The 11,018-nt window shown below is 51.5% G+C and overlaps 1 protein-coding gene across 1 annotated transcript in view; it reads left to right on the top strand.

Annotated features, from left to right (window-relative positions):
* The first annotated feature begins 226 nt into the window (after positions 1-226).
* The window catches only part of CORO2A (coronin 2A), a 57,141-nt gene continuing 46,349 nt past the window's right edge, over positions 227-11,018 (top strand). The window contains exon 1 of the mRNA XM_086770173.1: positions 227-290. The gene's annotated coding sequence lies outside the window, so the exon portion shown is untranslated. The remainder of the gene's footprint in view (positions 291-11,018) is intronic.

Here is an 11,018-nt window from a genome sequence, read left to right as displayed (position 1 = left end):
CTCCCCACGACCGCACCCGAACCCCCCGGCTGATCACGCCCAGGCGCTGGGGCACAGCCGCGCTACCGGACCGGACCTCCCCGCCAGCTCTGCGGGCTCAGGCTCCCGCATCGCGGGGATCGGAGGCAGCCCCCCCCCGGCACCTCCGGGCTGCGGGGCGCGGCGTGGGGGGCGGACCGGGGCGGGGACGGCGGGCGGGCCGCGGCGGGGGCTGGGCACAGAAAGGCACGGCACAGCGCGGCTCCCATGCCCAAACCTTGCGCTGCCAGACGTCCGCCACGAGCGGCAAGGTACAGGACTGGGGTGGGGAGGGAGCGTGGGGCCGGGACACGCGTGGGTAGGGCCGGCCGGGACACCTGCCGCAGCCCGAGGCCTGCGGAGCCCGGCGGTGCTGGAGGGGGATCTGCCCTGCCCCGGGGTGCCGCGGCCCCCGCCGGCCACACCTCGCTTTGTGCGGAGCCGGAGCCACCGCCACGGGGGGCTCAAGAGAGCCGGGGGTGGGAGGGATGCGGCGGCCGCGGCATCTCCCGGCGTCTGCGGCGGGAGCGGGAGCGGGGCTTCCCCGCCGGTGCTGTCCGCTGCCTCCTCCCCGGGCAGCATCCCCGCCCTGCCCTCGGGCCGTTCCGTTCTTCCAGGGGAAACTGGGAACCGGTCCCCGGGAGGAGCCCGCCGGCCGGGGGGGCCGGGGGGGGGCCTGCAGCCGGCCGTGCTCCGCTGCGAGGTGCGGGGCCGGTGCGCGGAGCAGCCGGGCTCCTCGGCGGCCTGAGGCAGGTTCAGCATCGTGGTGCCTGCCCGGGAAGGCTGCGCCTCTCGCTGCCCACCCTGCCTCCCCGCAGGGTTTGGCCTCCGCTTAACTTTGCTCGTGATACCGAGAGAAGCCTCATCTCCGGCTCCGTGAGTGCCTGTGAGTGGTCGAATTTGGCCCCTTTGTGGGGGAGTCACAGGGATTTTGGGCGCCTGGTGTCGGGGCAGGTCACACCTTGCGCTGAGCATGGTGACAGCCACAGAAATGACGCCTGGGCTGTGCTCTTTGGGGTCTCCTGGTGCCAGTCACCCCTTCATGGCAAGCCCTCAAAGGGGTCTCACTTTCAGGCAGCACAGCTTTGGAGGGCGGCTTCGTCCCATGGGCCCGGCCTTGACCCCGCAGCTCTGTCAGGGGCGAAGGCAGGCCTTGTGAAGGGATATGCAATGATGACAGCACTTTGCATAAAAGTCCCCGGTGGCCTGGGGAGGCCAGCTCTGTGCAGTGTCTTGCTGAACACCCATTGTTCGCCCTGCAGGGAGTGGTGCTCTCCTTGTCTTGCTCTGGAGTACGGAAAAGCAACCCTGCAGCATCCTGGCTGTTCCTGATCCCCACCTCGTTCACTTACACCTCCGAAGCAACCACCGTGTTTGCTGCAGTTCCTGTAAAGGGAAATTGGCTGGGCAGGCTTAACCTCTTCTGGTCTCTTGGGTGCTCACAAGAAGTGATTTCTCCAGAGGGTTCGGAGAACACTTGGGGTGAGGTTGGGTGTTGCTTGCCTTTTAAACTTCCCAACGCAGGCTTCCCGGTGGGTTAACAAAGGAGCAGCCTGTGTAACCCTGCTGTTCCCTTTGTTCTCCTGCTGGCTTTGCCCTCTTTGGAGAGCTCAGATCTCTCCTGGTTTGATCGGAGATAGGGAGTGACTGATGGAGACACGCAGGGAGTTCACGTTTTAGTGTGAGCATTTCAGGAAACTCTAGAGCAAAGCTTTGGGAGGCGAGATAGGGGGGAGCTGGTTGCTTCTTAGAGAAAAGGCAAAAAGCAGATGTTTTCATCTGTGCTGATGTTGTTTTGTGAATTAGCATTATTGCAGACAAGCTATAGCTCCATCAATGAGAGATATTTCAAATTTATTCAATCCATTAGGCTGTAGCCACAAATCAAACCCCATCATCTCCGTAGAGACTGCCATAGACATGGGAAATGTGAAGCCCAGGCGCTGGAGATGTTTGGACAAAGAGCCAGACAATTCTGCTGCCTGCACCTCAATTCTGCCTCGAGCTACTGCTGACCTCTCTTCCTCGGAGGCAAAGTAGCTCTGTACGAGTGTGATGGTTTTGCAAGTCCGGAGGGGGAGGAAGACCGCTGCCCTCTGTGCATCAGCCTAGCTGGCAACATTGCTCACCTCCTCCCATCAGTCGGACCGGTTGCTGGCTGTGTCTGTGCAGCCAGTGGGTCTCCTGATAGCAGGTCAGGACATCTCCAGATGTGGTGGGCTCCTCACTCTCCTTTTCACCCTTGGGTAATTTCTGCCTGTCTCTTGAGTGTGTTGGTTTGTTCTCTCTGAGCAGATTTCTCGCTCAGAAAATGTCAGTAATGGATAATATTTTGAATGTTTCTGTATCTGCTGCATGTGTTAGTAGCTGGTTAGTGATTTTGGGTTGTCTGACCCTGTGGCGTGTTTCTGTGAGTCTCTTTGTAGGTGGGTTGGCACTGGGCAGGCTGCTGGTTTCTGGAACCAGTTTGTGGTCGCTGTGCAAGAGCAGCTCTTCCTTGCCTGTGGGCTGTTTGCTCTGCCAGATGCCTGAGTGCTATGTGGACTGTGTTTTAGGGATGTGTGCTCAGGTACGGAGCAGGTCCCTGTGCTGTGAGCTGCAGGTGCCCAGGCAGATGGGCCCTTCAGTGTTACAGAGACTTAGGGAGAGAACTGAAGGCTTTGGCAAATCCCTAGATGCGAAGGTGATGTTTTGGAGTGAGACAGCTGCCTCAGGGGCAAGCTAAGGTAGATTTTGTGCGTGACCTTCCAGGCTCCTTATATGTTGCGGTCAGTTCGCTGCCTCTGATGTTTTTTATTCCTTGTCCCACAGTGGCTGCATAGCATGAAGTCTTCATCCCACGCTGGTGGGCCCTGATTTCCACAGCAGGGCTTTTGATGGGGAAACCGTTGGAGAGTGGGTTGTGACAGGGTATGACAGAGACCTTCTGTGAAGAAACAGGGTGGAGGGAGACTGTCCCAGATCAGCTCCCCACCATCTGCTCTTGGTTGGTCCAAAGAGACCTCAGCAGAGTTCTGATCCTTAATGGCCAGACTCTGTCCTCCGCTCTCATCAATAAACCTTCTCCAGCAATGTTTGTTTGAAGTGTTTGCTTTGACAAAAAAAAAATTCCACCACCTTGTCTGAGTACTGCTAGCTGCCAGTTATAAACAGCAGCAGTCTTTTTTGGCAATACAATGGTAACCAGTATTACAGCTGGCCAGTGGGCTGATGTCTGGGTGGCTGCTGAGAAACTTGCTGCTCAACCTCCTGCTCAGACCCAAGAGGACCTGCAGACCCATCCCTGGTGAGGCTGGACAGCGGCTGCTCTTTGAAACAGTCAGGGCTGGCTGCCTCTTGATGCACAACAGGGCTGCAGATGGTCTGGTCTCTTGCTCTCATGGCAAGAAGATACCGGAGCAATAGTGTGGGTGAGGTGTTTCACATCTAGTCATTACCTGGCTTCCCTTAAGTGCACGTTAAGCTGCTCTGGCTGCAGAGAGCTGACTGAAGCAAGCAGCCTGCAGCAGATAGCAATTACGCTGACGCGCCTTCTGCCTCTCCGCAGGAGAAACAGGAAAGACCTTTAGATCATCCAGGAGGCTGTATGGGCTGAGGGGGGTTTGACACTCACAGCACTATACTGGCTTGCAAGTAGAAGCCAGACTGGCCTAGTATTTCCAGGGATTTCCCCTCTGCGGTATTACAGGCTTGCCAGCAATTCTCCATTTTGAAAATACACCCCGCAGAGCTCTTTTAGGGTAATGCTGATGCTTTACTATTTCCAAAGCACTTTGAAATTCACAAACAGGACTTTCTGACCCTCAGCCAAGCAAAGCCTTTTCTAAAGCTTGGAGACATGCCGCTGCCCATGGTAGGACCAATGATAGTATGCAGCTCCAAGCCCTGTTCTCTCCTCCTCTGTTGACCCGCTCCCTGCCCCATTTCACACGGCTTCACATTTTCCAGAGCAGTGCCCAAAGTTGGTCTCTCTCTTCTGAGCATCCTTCCGGGCTCTGGTTTGTGCAAGGGTTTCTTTCCAGTCTGGTGAGTCGCTGTGCTTTTTATCTCTGTGCCAGGAAACACGGACATTCCTACCTGCAGAGCGGAGGTCTTTTGCACCGTTGCCTCTGTGCTACCTCTGTCGCTCTGTGGGACAAAGTCACTGAGGAAAATGGTAAGGAAGACAAAGCAGCAGAAACTCCCAGGATCTGTGATATTTTTATCACTGAGAATGAGACAAAGTCCATGGAAATGGATTAGATAGCTTCCAGGAAAGCAGGAGAAGCCAAACCCCAACTTGTTCTTCTTCCGGCAGCTCTGGGAGCAGTGCTTAAACAGGAGAGCAGGCAACGCTGGAGGAGAGCTCCTCCCAGGAAAGGGTGCCTGGGCAAGGTTTCCCAGGTCAGGGTTATGCTAATAAAGCAAATATGAGCCTTGTGGCCCTAGCTTGTACACAGAGTAGGGCAGGGACAGTCAGAAAAAAGGTGCAGGCAGGAGGCAAGGCCTACTTCTGAGAGCAGAAATGAAGCAATCCTTGCTGTAAAGATACCATGATTTAAACTCTCTTTGCAAAGTGCCTGTGCAGAGGGCTGAAATCCTCCTGAAGAGGGTCAGAAAGCTCTGGATCCCATCTCAGTTTTTCTGGGAACCACAGGCAGGGTGCACGGGTAGTTCTCAGTAGACAAGCTCTTTTTTCTCAGATGTTGCCCTCTCCCTGGGCTGGGGTACAGACCAATGCAGCAGGCGAATGAGAGCACATGCAAGCGCAGGACTAGGAGCAGCGGATCTCTCCTGAAGCTGCCTGTCCTGCCCCAGCCCCACCTGGGTCTCGTTTAGCAGGGGAGTATTTGCATGTAGCACATTTGCCTATCTGCCAAAAGGACACTTGAAATGGTGCTGCTCCTGAATGCCACCCAGTGTCATTGGGTGGAAGGTCGCCACCCTGTGCTGAATCCAGTGACAGGCTATTCACCGCCCTCTGTAGCACAGTAGCTCTCCTCCCATCAGGTACCAGTAGAGTTTTGCTTTCCAGGCTACGGAAAGTTTGGCTCTGCCAATGCTGTTCAGCTCTCGGACACCTTCCATGTGGTTACGTGTGAAGTTACTTAAAAACAGTTATTAAAAAAGTGTTTCACAGTATTTGCCCTAAGCAGGAATACACAAATCTTGGAAAAAATAAACCATATTGCCTTAGAAAAGTGTAGCTACCATTTTGCCTGAACTGCTGTCACAGATGCAGTGCACTTTTCTAAGGAGCCTCACACTGATGTTATTGGGAACACTGTCTGGTAATGTGAATGATGCCAGGAAGAACCAATCTTCCTTGTCATCCTTTGGCTTCTTCCAGTCTATCTGGCCCTTAAAAGGAGCCTGTGCTGGCAACAAAATTGCAGGGTAATAAGCACAGAGAACCCAGACAGTTCTTTAATTGCGATAAACAAACAGAAGAAGTCATTGTCTTGCTAACATCTACTTAAATGTAATTAGTTCACATTATTTTTCTCTGACATTTTATCTAACTCAATTTGAATACCAAAATACACACACACAGAGAAACAAAAACAAAACCAGAACAGCACTGTTCCAAGTTCCTGCTCTTATAATATTCAGCTCCTCCTATGCATAGAGGCTCTTTTGCCTACAGTCAGGGAGGATCTCTCCTGGCCCCTCCTGCTTGTGGTCATGGCTGTGGCTCATGTTTCTCTTTTTATTCGTAAAGGTCTTGATGTCGGTAACTGATGCCTGAAGTTTTAATTGAAAAGATTGATTTTGCTAATGATAGCCTGGCATCTGACAGCTTCCATAGAAATCAATAGGAGTTCAGTGTCTCACAGTTTTAAAAATCATGGCACTCATTTAAAGGCTTAATAGGCATTGAAGAACTTGACTTTACAGGCCCTTGCATCTATTTGAGGCTCATGCACTCCACGATACATTAATCCCTGTGCAATTGCTATGGCTGTGATGCACCCTGCCAGGCAAATCAAGTCTTGGAGCAGAAAAAAACAACCCCTCACTGGGATTTTATAAGTAAAAGCTCAGGTGGGAAGTTGACCCGTTTGTCTTTCTTGGTCTCCAGGTTCTGTTTTGGTGAACTCTTGGTTCCTATGGAATTGAAAAGATCAGAAGCCTCTTAGTCGTAGTTTAGCCCCACTCGGGACCAAGCTACGCAGTCTCTCTCACTCACTCCCCCCATCCTCTGAAGGAATAGGGGAGAGATAATACAACAAAAAGGCTCAAGGTCTGAGATAAGGACAGGGAGAGATTCTTGAAGTTACTCTCATGGACATAACAGACTCGGGGAAAACTGTTTATTTCTTATTATTATTAAAACCAAAGCAAGATAATGAGGAAGAAAACAAAACCAACTTCCTCCCCACCTCTCTCTCTTCCCAGGCTTAACTTCATTTCAGTTATCTCTACCTTCTTCCCCTCCCAAGCGGCACAGGGTGGGAATAGGAATCGGAGTTGCAGTCAGGTCATCACATGTTGCTTTCCACCGCTCCTTTGTCCTTGGGGGAAGAACTCCTTACATTCCTCCCCTGCTCCAGCCTGGGGTCCTTCCCACGGGCTGCAGTCCTTTGTGAAACTGCTCCAACCTAGGTTATTTTCCACAGGGTGCAGTCCCTCCAGAACAGCTGCCCCAGCGGGCCCTCCATGGGCCACAGCCTCCTTCAGGCATCCACCTGCTCCGGCATGGGGTCCTCCACGGGCTGCAGGTGGATCTCTGCTCCTCCGTGGGCTGCAGGGGGATCTCTGCTCCTCCGTGGGCCTCCATGGGCTGCAGGGGCACAGCCGGCCTCACCATGGGCTGCACCACGGGCTGCAGGGGATTCTCTGCTGTGAGCAGCATCACTGCTCCCCCTCCTTCTTCACTGACCTTGGTGTCTGCAGCCGCTCCTCTCACAAGAAATCCTTCACAATGGGCTCAGGCAGACGCCTCTCCGGTTCCCGTCACAGCTCCTCTCCACTCCTTGCAGCCGGGCCGGGCCCAGTTGGGCCCAGTCGGCTGCCCGGCGGGAGGCCAAAGGGTGAGGGCCGCAAGGCCCGCAAGGCTCGCGCCTCCCCCTCTCTGCCCCTGCTTCTGCTTCTTTCTCTTTTTTTTTTTTAAAAAAAAAAAAATTATTTCCCCTTGTTAAATACGTTATCACAGAGGCGTTATCACTGTTGGCAATGAGCTTGGCTCTGGCTAGCGGTGGGTCCGCCCTAGGCCTGGCCGAGTCCACCGGACAAAGGGGAAACTTCCAGCAGCTTCTCAGAGAAGCTGCCACGGTAGCCCCCCCTCCCTAAACAACACCAACACACTCTGATTTTCTAGATAATGGATTCTGCAATCTGGCTGACAAACTGGAACAAGAGCCAGTATCTGGAAGTTATTATTTGGCAAAATAAGGCGGCAGTTGTGTTTTTAGCAGTAAAGAGGAGGAATCGTGGGAAGAGCTTCCTGGGATGATGCATTGCTAGAAACTTGAACAGGATGATCTTCTAAATAATGTCACTCAGTGCAGACAGCAGTGTTCTCTGGAAGTAATATCTCTCAGCCTGCTGTTAGCTGAACAGCAGCTACCTGGCATCCTGCAGAGATTTCTTTCCCTGTCTTGTCACTCCCAAGGCATCCCATCTCACCATGGTGAAGAGCATACACTCCTCTCTCCAAGGTCTCAGCATGGTCTGCTGGGCTTTGCCTTTAGGGCCCCAAAGTGATATTGCTCCCCAACGTGACAGCTAGCTTTCTCTCCTGAGTTTTGTTTTATGGTCATTGGAGGGATGACAATTTGAAGGCAGGAGTCCTCTGAGCCTCTCTGGACGTGGACTGTAAGTGGAGATGGACTTCACTGACTGTGTTGGCTGGAAAACTGGAGAGGGAGGGTAGGTGACTCATCCTCCTGAAGGCAGAGCACTGAAGGCAGGACTGGTACCTGCCTCTGCAGCTGGTATGTATTGACTAACTGAAGTGCAGTTATTAGCCAAACAGGGGCTTAGCAGGATGGCTTGCTTGTCTGTAGCAGCTCCACCTTTGGAGTTTTTCAGAATTCGCGTGGACAAGGCTGTGAGAAACATGGCCTGACTTAGAGGCTGACCCTGCTTTGAGTACTAGTTTGGGCTACAGACCCTCAGAGGCCCCTTCCAGCCTAAATTTGCCTGTGATTCTGGCATGACAGTAGAAGTGAAAACCTGCTAATGATATTAGGAACAAAAGTTCCAAGGAGTTAAACCAAGGAAACCCACAGCTAAAGTCAACCTGGAAAATGTACCTTCATCCCTATCTCCCGTGCTTCTTTCCCAATGCTCATGCTGGATGTTGAACTTGGATAAGTGGTGAGAATCCCTGACTTTCTGCTGCAGCACGCGTATCTGCTGTATGAGTCCACCTACTGAACGGAAGCAAAATATCAAAGGATGTCCTTGAGTATATTGTGGTAATCCTTGAGATTTCAAAAAACATTTCAATAAAGCTCATCTTGCTGTTAGCTTGGGGAATCTCTTACTGTTGAGAGCTTGGTTTTGGTGCCCAGCCCTTTGTGGGCTGTTAATGGAACACGACTTCTTAAGCTTAATTGAGAGTAGCTCTGTTTGATGTGTAAAGAGGGAACTGAAGTTACAATTTCTCTACCTTCTCTTTCTTTCAGTTTTGAGAAACCAGTGAAGCCAGTCATTATCTTGTGTATGGTTTTGTGTATTTCAGAAGAGTTTTCCAGTGTCTCACCTATTCTTCCTTCCCTGACAGCATGACTTGGAATATGGACTTTTCTGTGACTTCATGACAGCTTGTGTCTTACATATAAAAAAACCATAGCAGTGTTTATACTCTTGTTTCTACCTGTATTGGAGTCAAGCTCAGTTGTGGGGGTTTGGAAGATGAATGGTGCAGACACCATATGTGGCACTAAAAGGGTTTCACACACCTTTCATCGTTGTGGGGTTCTGCTGCCACTGGTGCTGTTGGCCACCAGCAGCGCTGGCAGATGACTGCATAGTGTCTTAGTCTATGTCTGGAAATCTGCAAGTGTCTTGAACTCCTGCAGAAAGGCAAATCTTCCCCAGGAAATTCAGATCTTAATTTTGAGCGCTTTCTAAAAACCTTTCCCTCTCTTTACTTTTGTATCTGCCTGTGTCAATGTGTCCTGTGCTTGTCCTTCCTGTGCTTGGAGTTCCCTGGCATCACGGGGTGGTCAGGGTGTCACGCAGGGCAGTGGAAGCATGCACCTGCAGCCCTCAAGCCTGCTCGGGGACCCCTCTGGGGGACTGATCTGCTGTCACCTCTGGCAGAGCAAGAGCTGGAAGCACAGTGCTGACTCTCCTGCGGCACTAAGCAATCTGCAGAAGTTTCCTGGAGCCTTGACACTTTCTCTGGTACTGAAAAGCCCTGGATGCAGACCTTATTTCATGAATGCATAGAAGATATCCAGAGAAAACTGCATATTCAGTCAGGTGCAGTGTGGCCCAGTGTGTCCTACCCAGTGCTTTTCTTCTCACTCTTCTTCACACAGACAGTCTTTGTTTTTGCTGCCTAAGGCATGGAAATCACAATCGCGTCTCAAGCTGCCTGGCCTGCATTATGTCAGGAGTTCAAATGCTGCTTTAATTCACAGCCAGACTTCAAGGGCTGTGCTACCTTTCCTTTTTTTTTTTTGTTTCATTTTCCTTTCCACTGGCACTATGTAAAGCTCAAATACTGTCTGGATACTTCTACAGTGCATTTGTGTCTTGAATGCCTCATGCAGTGCTAGCTTCCTGCAGCTCATTGAAGACCTGGTAATGCAGAAGAGAAGGCAGAGAGGGACAACTGTTCAGTCTGGAAAAGGTATGCCTGAAAAGGGATATGACATATAGCCTTTGACATATGGTAGGATGATGGGATGGAGTGTTCAGATAGGGAGTGATTGTTCCTCTGTTTATCACTGCCTAGGAACTACAGGATACAGATAAACAGTGGAACTCATTGACACAGGATGTTGGGGATGTGGTTCAAGAAAAGCCATTAGATGAATCTGCAGGCGGAAAATCCATTAGGGCTGGCTAAACAGACAGATAAGCCTTTGGCTCAAAAAGTCCCTGAGGCACAGACACCCAGAGCTGAATCAAAGGCAGAGAAAAGATCAGCTTGTCAGTGTGGATATCAGCTATGCTGGAGAAACAGGCTGGCATGGAAAGTAGCAGTGGTAGAGGGACAGGGAGTGACCCTGTAGCGGGGAGCTCAGTTGGGATGTGGAGTTTCCAGCGGAAGGGTTGGAGAGAGGGGTGGTGCAGAGGGACGGAGCTGGAAGGCCATCAAAACTTGTATTAGAGAAGATGTACAAAGAAGTTGACAGGGATGAAGTATGTAGGAGATAAACTACTATAGGAGAAGAGAGGCTGATCTTCATTCCTGGTAGATGGGAGGTGGTGGAACACCCAAAACCAGTACAAGGGAGCAATACTTGGAGGAGAGGAGGTAAAGAAAATAGCCTATCTGAAGACAGGCAAGGCTGAAGGTCAAACAGAGAGGGATGTCTACAGAAAAGTGTCTGTGCAGAGACTGACCTCACGTCTCTATTAACTATCACCTACCAGTGCAAGAGGAGTAGGCCTGTGGAGTGAAAGAGATGCTACCAGGACTTCATCCCCACAGGCATTTTGAATGTTTTGATTTGGCCCAGCTGGTCCCATTAGCAGATGGAGTGCACTGGGTTCTGATCCTGGAATGTTTTTAGTTTCATCTGAAGGGAATGCTGTCTGCATGCTCCAAGACAGCTTTGCAATGCAAACTGGAGTGCAGTAAATGGCAGCAATAAGGAGATTTGCTTAAAAAGCGTGCTCCCGGTCTCGACCAAACACTGCTTCTGCACTTGCACTGATGGATTTGGTTCAGAGTGATGCTGCTGGTTTCCCAGAGAGTCTGCATTTTCCAAGCCCAGGGGGTCAATCAATGGGCACAAAATCTCATTTCTCTGGCAGGGAAAGCATGGGTAGTCTTCCCACTTAGTCAACATGAATCAAAGCCAGACTAAGAAACAGAAAGAGCAAAACTAAACCCG

The sequence above is a fragment of the Chlamydotis macqueenii genome, chromosome Z (genome assembly GCF_036417535.1).
Source record: "Chlamydotis macqueenii isolate bChlMac1 chromosome Z, bChlMac1.mat, whole genome shotgun sequence".
NCBI classification, from domain to species: domain Eukaryota; kingdom Metazoa; phylum Chordata; class Aves; order Otidiformes; family Otididae; genus Chlamydotis; species Chlamydotis macqueenii.
This window is presented reverse-complemented; position numbering and strand designations above follow the sequence as displayed.